The 9,216-nt window shown below is 44.4% G+C and overlaps 1 pseudogene; it reads right to left on the reverse strand.

Annotated features, from left to right (window-relative positions):
- Positions 1-2,298: 2,298 nt before the first annotated feature.
- On the reverse strand, positions 2,299-3,209 carry LOC139006117 (transcription initiation factor TFIID subunit 10 pseudogene; annotated as a pseudogene).
- Positions 3,210-9,216: the final 6,007 nt, after the last annotated feature.

The raw sequence follows: 9,216 nt of genomic DNA on the forward strand, positions 1-9,216 counted from the left end.
GTACTATGCCCAGCGACATCCAAGCTTATCTAAATGTGGTATCTGATTTCACTCTCAGGAGAAGCCCAGGAGATAAATATTATAAACGTCATTTGACAGATGAGAAAACAGAGACATAGGTGTTAGACTTAGTTGTTCAAGTCACAGAGCTAATAGGTGGAAGAGCTGTATTTCAAGCTCCTGATTGAAAATATCATATTTTAGATTTTTTTTTTAATTGCCCAGCCGAGGCAAGAAGAGTGGATTTGGCATCTTGATTGAAACATCAGTCCATGAGATGAAAACTTAAAAGAATTAAACTGAATACACATTGGTATTTCTTTAATATGGATGATGAAAAATGAGGGCTGCCCAGGTACAAAAAAAAAAAAGAAAAGAAAATTTAGTTTTGTCCAAATATCTTAGTTCTAAGGCAAGTGTGAATAAAACAGGCAATAATGCAAGAGGGGGAAATCTGCGGAGGAAAATGACAATTTTTTATCTGCCTTTGAATCTTAAAATATTTGGCACAAACCTTGAGAATAGTTCAAAGATTTTTTTTCTACCAGCTGTAAGTTAAATATTAGAAGTGAATGTCCTCATTTTGAATACAAACATAAATGCAAGAACATAAAACTGTCAGTTTCAAAGAAGATTATATTTCTTGTGCAGCTGGTATCTTACAAAGGAAGCATGAGCCCCATTCTTCTCTTCATTCTCATATGTGACCCTTGTGTTGGGGTGCCCGTGGCCTAAAGCAAGATGATGTACTCTGGAAGGTTTTTAAACAGTTTGCTTAACTCAAAACATGGGGGAAGGGCAGGACCTGAGTTGGCAGGTCATAAATACCGATATTTGAATCCTAGCTCTGCCACTCTCTAGGGCAGTGGTTCTCAAACTTCTGGCCCTTTAAATACAGTTCCTCATGTTATGACCCAACCATAAAATTATTTTCGTTGCTACTTCGTAACTGTAATGTTGCTACTGTTATGAATCATAATGTAAATATCTGATACGCAGGATGGTCTTAGGCAACCCCTGTGAAAGGGGTCGCAACCCACAGGTTGAGAACCGCTGCTCTAGGGTAAGGTAGTCAACCTCTTTTTTAAGTCTCCTTATCCACGAAATGAAGCTATTGCAGAGCTGTTGTAAAGACTAAATTAGATAATTTGTGTAAAATACTTGCTGTCCTGGATTGAATGGTGGCCTCCTCCTACCCCCAGAAAGATATGTCCACTCTGACCTCCCAGACTCTGTGAGTGGAACTGATTTGAAAAAGGATCTTTGCAGATGTAATTAAGTTAAAGATCTTGAGATGAGATCATCCTAGATTACCTGGACAAGCCCTAAATCCCATGACAAATGTCCTTACAAGAGAGGTCAGAAGAGGAGGAGAAAGGGATGTAGGGAGGAGGTGGCATGTAAAGATGGAGGCAGAGATTGGGATGATGCAGTCACAAGGAGCCCCTGGATGAGGCAAGGAACAGATTGTCCCCTGGAGCCTTCAGAGGAGCTGATGCCTTGATTTCAGACTTGTAGCCTCCAGAGCTCTGAGAGAATAAATTTCTTTTGTTTTATGTCACCCTGTTTACCTTAGTTTGTATGGCAACCTTAAGAAACTGATACACCTGGTAAATCCTCAAAAGAGATTTATTCTCCCATGGCCGGCATGGCTCAGTGGTTGAGCGTTGACCTTTGAACCAGGAGATTATGGTTCCATTCCCATTCAGGGCACATGCCCGGGTCATGGGCTCGATCCCCAGTGTGAGACATGCAAGAGGCAGCCAATCAATGATTCTCTCTCATCATTGATGTTTCTATCTCTCTCTCTCCCCCTCTCCCTTCCTCTAGTATATATATACTAAAGGCCCGGTGCACAAAAATTTGTGCACTCCGGGGGGTCCCTCAGTCCGGCTGGTGCCCTCTTGTGTCTGGGACCCCTCGGGGGATGTCTACCTGCTGGCTTAGGCCCGCTCCCCAGGGGATCAGGCCTAAGCTGGCAGTCAGACATCCCTCTGGCAGCCTGGGGGCCCTCAGGGGATGTCCACTTGCTAGCGGGGAGCAGGCCTAAGCTGCAGTCGGACATCCTTAGCATTGCTGAGGAGGCAGGAGAGGCTCCTGCCACCAGCACTGTGCTGGCAGCCGTCAGCCTGGCTTGTGGCTGAGCAGAGCTCCCACTGTGGGAGCGTACTGACCACCAGGGGGCAGTTCCTGCATTGAACGTCTGCACCCTGGTGGTCAGTGTATGTCATAGTGACCAGTCATTCTTCTGTTAGGGTCAATTTGCATATTACCCTTTTATTATATAGGATATTTTTTTTGTCACAATAAAGTTTATTATGAAAACAGGCTGGCGTGGGGATAAGGGGGCAGACAAGTACATATAGGTTGGGTGGCTCAGGTGAAATAGTGTGGCTTCTTCACATTGATGCCATACTTGCTGAGGGCAGGGGTCAAGTCCTCCATGGTTAGAGTGTACTTGCGGTCCTTGCTCTTGCTGCGAGAGCTGCCAGAGGCTGTGCCCTTCATTTTGCAGTGCTGTAGTGCGTCGTTGGCAATATCTGAGATGAATTTCTGGGCAGCTAGGGAGATGAGCCGAATTATGCGAGGGTCTGAGGCCTCAAAGCCAGCGTCGTTCAGGTAGTAACCAGACACTGCATCTGGGATCGTAGGCGTGTAATCCTCCAGCTGCATCAGGAAGTCCACCAGCGGTGTGCTGGACACCACCGGCTTCACGTCTCCGTTGGCCGCGCTCCGCAGCACATAAACCCCGTTAGACATGGCCCCATCCGGGGCTGCTGCGCCGCCTGCCGACACTGGAGCCACCCCGCACCGCTCAGCCGACTCCCCGGCCCGCGCCGCCAGGGGTCCTGCGCCCCCGGCTGTGGCTCCAGTCCCAGGCCCCCCTGCTGTCCCGGCAGGGCTGGCCTTGTTCTCCGCAGCGGTGCCGGCGGGCAACGCAGCGGGGGCCGAGACTGCGGGGGACCGAGGCAGCGCAGGCCGGGGCCGCCTCGAGGTCCGCGCCGGAGCTGCTGCAGCTCCTATTTTTTTTAAAAGAGGTTTATTCTCTTCTCCCCTTCTTCTCCTTACCCAGCTTGAGTGATGCTCCCAATGGTGGGATTAGGGTACAGTTCCCAGTGGACAACCTGCCATGCTCCCCTCCTGTGAAATGGGAGAAATGAAGAGTGCTCCCCATTGTACCATGGCATCACCACAGTGAGAAACACCATGGTGCCTTCGTATGTATTTCCACAGTGACGTGTGGTCCTGTGAGAGAGGAGAGGCAGGCTGTGATGCACATAGGAGATCATCTGTTAAAACAGACAACATGAGGAGAGTCCTCTATGCCGAGCACTATCTATATGCTCTCCATGCACCAATACATTTCATCATTGCAACGAGTTTATAAGGTACATCAAGCCCCATCTTACAGAGAAGAAAACAGATGCACAGAGAAATTAAATAACAATAACGTGCTTATGGTCACAAAGCTAGTGAATACCAAAGCTGGGGAATTCATGGACAGCCATTCTAATTCCAGAAGTCATACTTTTAACCACTGTATTAGTTTCTTGTGGCTGCTGTAACAAAGTAGGTGGATTACACAACAGAAATTTATTGTCTCATAGTCGAAAGACAGAAATGACAGTCTGAAATAAAGGTTTCAGCAGAGTTGGTTCCTTTTGAGGGCCTTTGTCTCCCTGTATCTTTACATTGTCTTCCCTATGTGCATGTCTTTGCGTCCAAATGTCCCCCTTTGGAAGGACACCACTCATTTTGGATTAGAGCTCACCCTAATTACCTCATTTTACCTCATTTATCTCCATCAAGACCCTACCTCTAAGTAAGATCACCCTCTGAGGTATTAGAAGCTAGAACTTCAACATAAGAGTTTTGGGGGAACATAAATCAATTCAAAACAACCATTACACCATACTTGCTCTAATAAATGAAAAATGAATGAAGAAATAAATGAGAAGTGAATGACTCTCTTTCCTGGCAGAAGTCACCAGCTGTGAAGCACATCTCCATTGCTAGTCCTACTCTTAGTTCATTGCAACCTAAGCTATTGCATAACCATCAGATCCATCAATAGCATTCAGTGAATGCAAGCACAGACGTTTTGAAACAAATTCTGGCTCTGACATTCCTTAACTGTGTGTCTTTGGGGAAATTTTCTACTTCTGAGTTGAGCCTCTGTTTTCTCTTCCGATGAGAAAATAATTTCTAGTCCCCGCCTATAGGACAGTGGAAGAATGAAATGAGAGCGCCCAAGTCAAGCAAAGTGTCCTATGGGCTCCATGAGGGCTAGCCTGCCCTTAGCCGCTGCTGCCTTCCTCTTTTTTCCATGCTGACTGCTCTTTTGCTGGCCTCTTCCCTAGGCAGTGCTAGAGCCTGCCTCCAGACAGGGGCCTCCCCATATCTCACATCTTGATTTCCTACAGCATTTCCTTATCATCCTATTCTTCTTTTTTTTTTTTTTTAACCATAAATGGAATTCGAACTTTCTGAGAAACTGGTCTTGGTGGAGCAGGGTGACAGCAGGTCTGGGCATGGCCAGGGCTGAGCAACCAAAGGCTGGCTGTCAGGTTGCAAGTTATTCAAATTACAGGGTCCAGAAAGGCAGAGAAAACTCAGGCTTTACTCAAGTCAGTGTCTGTACCAAAGGGATAAAATCCAGCTGAACTTTCTGGGCTCCTCATTTAATCCTCAAAAACCCTCTAAGATTGACAAACTAGATGGTGTCTTTTATAACCTAGAGAGACCATATGAATGACTTGTTCAGAGCCAAACCAAATCTAATAGCCAAAGTCAATGACAGTACAAATGCCAGAGAAGTGGGGCGCCATTTAGCTCAGTTCAATTGGTTCCACAAACATTTACTAAGAATCAAGTAATCATTAGACCCAGTGCCAAGAAACAAGGGCATGAAAATAGAAACAGAGATGTTCCTTTCCCAGCTCTCCAAGCACTCACAGGCAGAGGAGAACATGGGTGGATATTACAGGAGAGAAATGTGCACATGGTCCAATGGAAGGCTTGTAAAGAGAGTGACCACCAAATCAAGGGCTTCAAAGGAAATTGCATGGAATAATTGGCAAGGTGGTAAAATGGAAGAATTTCCAGATAAAAAGTGAAAGAGGGAAATGGAGATAATGGTGTGGTCAGCCTTTGTAGGTAGAGGAAAGAGCCACAGAAGCTTGGAAAGACGTGTGTGCAGGTAAACCATTCCTTTCTACTTATTGGAGGACAAATCTGGGCCAGGGGAGTGTGGCTTTAAAATCCAAGCTGTATAGGGAGGCAGGGGCCAGGTGACAAAGGGCTTGGAACTGTTATATTGTGAGTTACAGTAAGGCTTTTAAGTGTTTTAAACAGAGAAGAGACAAAAAAAAAAAATCAGCATTGGATTTGAAGAACAATTCACAGCAGGGAGTGGACCACAGCAGTGGTTCTCAATCTCTACTATTACCAGAATTACCTAGAGAACTTATTCTAATACAGGCCCAATCCCAAAAGTTCCTGATTCTGTAGGTTTGGGATGGGGCCCAAAGAATTTGCATTTCTCACTAGTTTCCAGCTGCTGCTCTTGGTCCAGCAATCTTTTTTTGAAAGTCACTGCATGAACAGTGGTAATCCTGAAGGTAGGGAGGCCAGGTGAGACTCCTGCCAGATGAGACTCCTACTAGAGATAGGGCACTAGGCTAAGGTAGGGTGTGTGGGGTGCAGAGGCAAGGCTGAGCAATCTCAAAAAGTAAAGTCTGGTGACCAGTAGAATATGATGGGACAGTGAAAGAGCGTGAGGTTCCTCCCAAGTTTCTGGCTTGTGAGATTGGGTAGATTGGGGCAAACACACGAGCCAGATGATGGTGGGTGGTGCGAGAGAAGGTTCTGAAAAGCCAAAAGGGTGAAACCATGAGAGACTCCAAATATCTTGAGCTAGAAATGTTTTTCATAGAAATGGCGAAGCTCTCTCATTTGGAGCTCAAGGAAGGGGTCTGCACTGAAGAGTAGCTTGCTTTTATAACCATCTTAGTGATGCATTTTGTAGCATTTGTTTGATCAGTCAGGCAACTGATGGAAAATTTCAATGTATTTATTGTTTTAGAATCATATGATAAATTAACAATCTCTTATTATGTGTTTAAATACCAATTGTTCATAAAGACTCCACAACAGTGCAAAATAAGATAGTCTAAATTTTGCATTAATTTGATAATCACCTTCTTAAATTACTATTTAGTAATGAATTTTAAATACCTACAACGTGGTCTGTTCTATACCTCCAGGCCTTATCGTAAGAGATAAACTAGATAATCTACGTTAAGCACCACAGTGGGAAATGTATAATTTGTATTTTATTGTTTTAGTAATAATTTTTCTCTATAAACTAATGAAAAAGGGGTATCAGTAAGTATATTATGATTTTTGTTATGGATTAAATGTTTATGTCCTCCCAAATTTTAGTTGTTGAAGTTCAAACTCCCAATGTAACGGTATGTGGAATATGCAGGTGAGGACTTGGGGTGGTAATTAGGTCATGGGGGTGGGCCCCCTGATGGGATTAGTGTCCTTATAAAAAGAGAGGAAGAGACAATATATTCATCTCCCCCCCTTCTTCCTCCTTCTCTCTCCCTTACCTCACCCCTTCCTCCACTTGTACCAACAATGGCTAAGGGAGGATATAACCAGGACAAGAGCTCTCACCAGACCCCAGCCATGCTGGCACCCTGATCTTGAACCTCCAGCCTCCAGAACTATGAGAAATAAATCTGTTGTTTAAGCCACTCAGTCTACTGTTTTCCATTATAGCATCAAAGGGACTAAGACAGCTCCTCCTGAGTGGTCTCAAAACTCATCTCATCTTCACCATGGTCTGAAGCTCTTACTGCCCAGTCCTGCTTGCTCCCCTTTCCTGCACAGGTAACTGCAATCTAGACGTTTCCCTGTCCAATACTGCACAATAAACCTAACCATACTTCTCACAACACCCCTTAATACATCTCAGCAGTTTTCAATTGCGATGATGATCAAAGTCCTTATGTGTGCCCTAAACTTTAGGGCCTAAAGCATGGCGGGGTCTGGCATTCCTTCCCTTCCAGCCTCATCGCTCACCACACTGGCCCTTCCTCTCCCTTTGTCCCCATCGCTGTCTCTCTGCTCCAACCACACCAGTCCTTGGTGATGTTATATGCACCACTCAGTGTCTACACAGGTGGCTCTCTCTCCTCAAACCCTCTGCTTCCTGTCATTCCCTATTCACCAAGTTGAACCTTCGCTCTTCCTTCAGAGCTCAGCTTGAATTCTCCTCCCTGACTTCCCCAATAAAGCAATTTCTCCTGTTATTGATTCTTACAATACCATTCACCGCTTCTAAGAAACACCCCAGTTGTTACTTTTACACTTTTCATGACAATGAATTTTATTAATGTGTGTCTCTTCCACTAAATCCTAAGCTCCGCAAGGGCCAGAGCCACGACTTCATGTTACTGTTATTGCCATTTTGCTTACTGTATTCTCTCCAACAGGAAGTGCAATACCTGGCACAAGGAGACTCTCAAAAAGCATTTGTTGACTAAATGAATAAATAAACCTTTTTATGATAATAATGAAAAAGCCAAGGTTCTCCCATGCCAGGTTCTATGATTCAAAGATGAGAAAATGCTGGTTTCCTTGATTTGCTTTTTCCAAGTCTTCTTCCCATTTTCTCCTCCTGGAATCAGTTAATACAACTAAAGCATATGAGAGCTGAACTCTGAGATCCAGCCCTAAACAAAGGGCAGTATTTGTAAACATTTAACCCAGGACACTCTGCCAAAAAGCCCGTGTTGGAGAGAATTGTAGCCATGTGGCGTGGAGCTGTGGGGAGCTTCTTTGTGGGTTTTAATTGAATTGGGGGTTGTAGGCCCTTGCTGGGAGGCCCTCCTCCCCCAAAATAAAAATGTTTCTTAAACCTCTAGAAAGCTTCCATGTTTGAACCAACTCTCAACTTTTACCCATTTCTACTGCAAAGTTCAAAAGTTGGAAGTTCCTCTTGCTTCACTCCCAAAACTCAATTCCATTGTAAGCTGGGCTTTTCTTACCAGTACAGTGGCTAAATATGTCAGCCATTGAGTTAAACTTCCAACCCCCAGTTCAGCACTGTTGAAACCATAAATCCTCAAGGAGCATTAGCAATACAGAAAGAATGAACAGTTTCAATAGGAATGCATTTCTTCCTTCCGTTGCAGCTAGGAATCAGAAACACCTAACATCAGCAAAGTTAGTGAGGCCCATGCAGCCCGTAACCTGCACATCTTTTCAACATATGAGAAGTGTGTGATGTGAAGAAAACGATAAAACTATAAAGAACTTTAGGGCTCTAAGCCCCTATTAATAAGCTCCATGCAGGCAGATATTTTCACCTGTGTCATCTACAGCTAAAACAGTCCCCGGCAGATAACTCAATAGACATTTCTTGAATGAAGAATGGGTGAATGAGTGAATGAATTAAAAAGTTAGTAAGTTCCAGACAATTTTCTAGGTACTTCATGCATAACAATTCACTTCATCCTGACATCCACCTTATAAGGTGGTAATTATCGCTATGCCTGTTCTCAGATGAAGAAACTATAGAGAGATTAAATAACTTATGTACGGCCACCAAGCTTGGCAGTCACCTTTCTGGGTAGCTTAATCCCCACTCTGCTCAGGCTCTCCCTGGGCAACAGCCCCCTGAATACATCGATGAGTGCCCACACTCAACAAAACGGTGCCTTCAAGTATACATTGCCACCAACATTACCACTCAGCCCTATACATCTTCCCAGGTTTCTAGGCTTGGGGTATACCAGCCAGGCACATCTTATTATCACCCAATTAAATGAGATTTTTGTCTACTAATGTGTTTTTAGCACTAAACTGAGTTGCCCATCAGTGAAGAATATTTATTAAGTAGAGCAAGTCATTGGTAAAAGCAACAAGTCCTTGAGACTGAAGGAGATTGTGCTTTGCTAATATGTTTTTTTTTGCCTACATGGCTGGCTTCACTAGCTTCTGACTATGAAATTTTTAATACAGAACTATTTATGGCAAAGTCCCTGGGTCTACATGCCCACCTGGGTATGGTTTCTGCATCTGACTTCTTCCTGCAGCCATGCTGTTGCCTCTGCTCTTTTGGACATAGCATCTCCCAAATATGACTGTTTCCTGATACTCTGCTCCTTCTTGAATAAGGACTCTGCTCTCCTAATCTCCCTG

This window comes from Myotis yumanensis, unplaced genomic scaffold (assembly GCF_028538775.1).
Source record: "Myotis yumanensis isolate MYYU_CA2020_CCGP unplaced genomic scaffold, mMyoYum1.0.hap1 SCAF_3, whole genome shotgun sequence".
NCBI lineage: Eukaryota > Metazoa > Chordata > Mammalia > Chiroptera > Vespertilionidae > Myotis > Myotis yumanensis.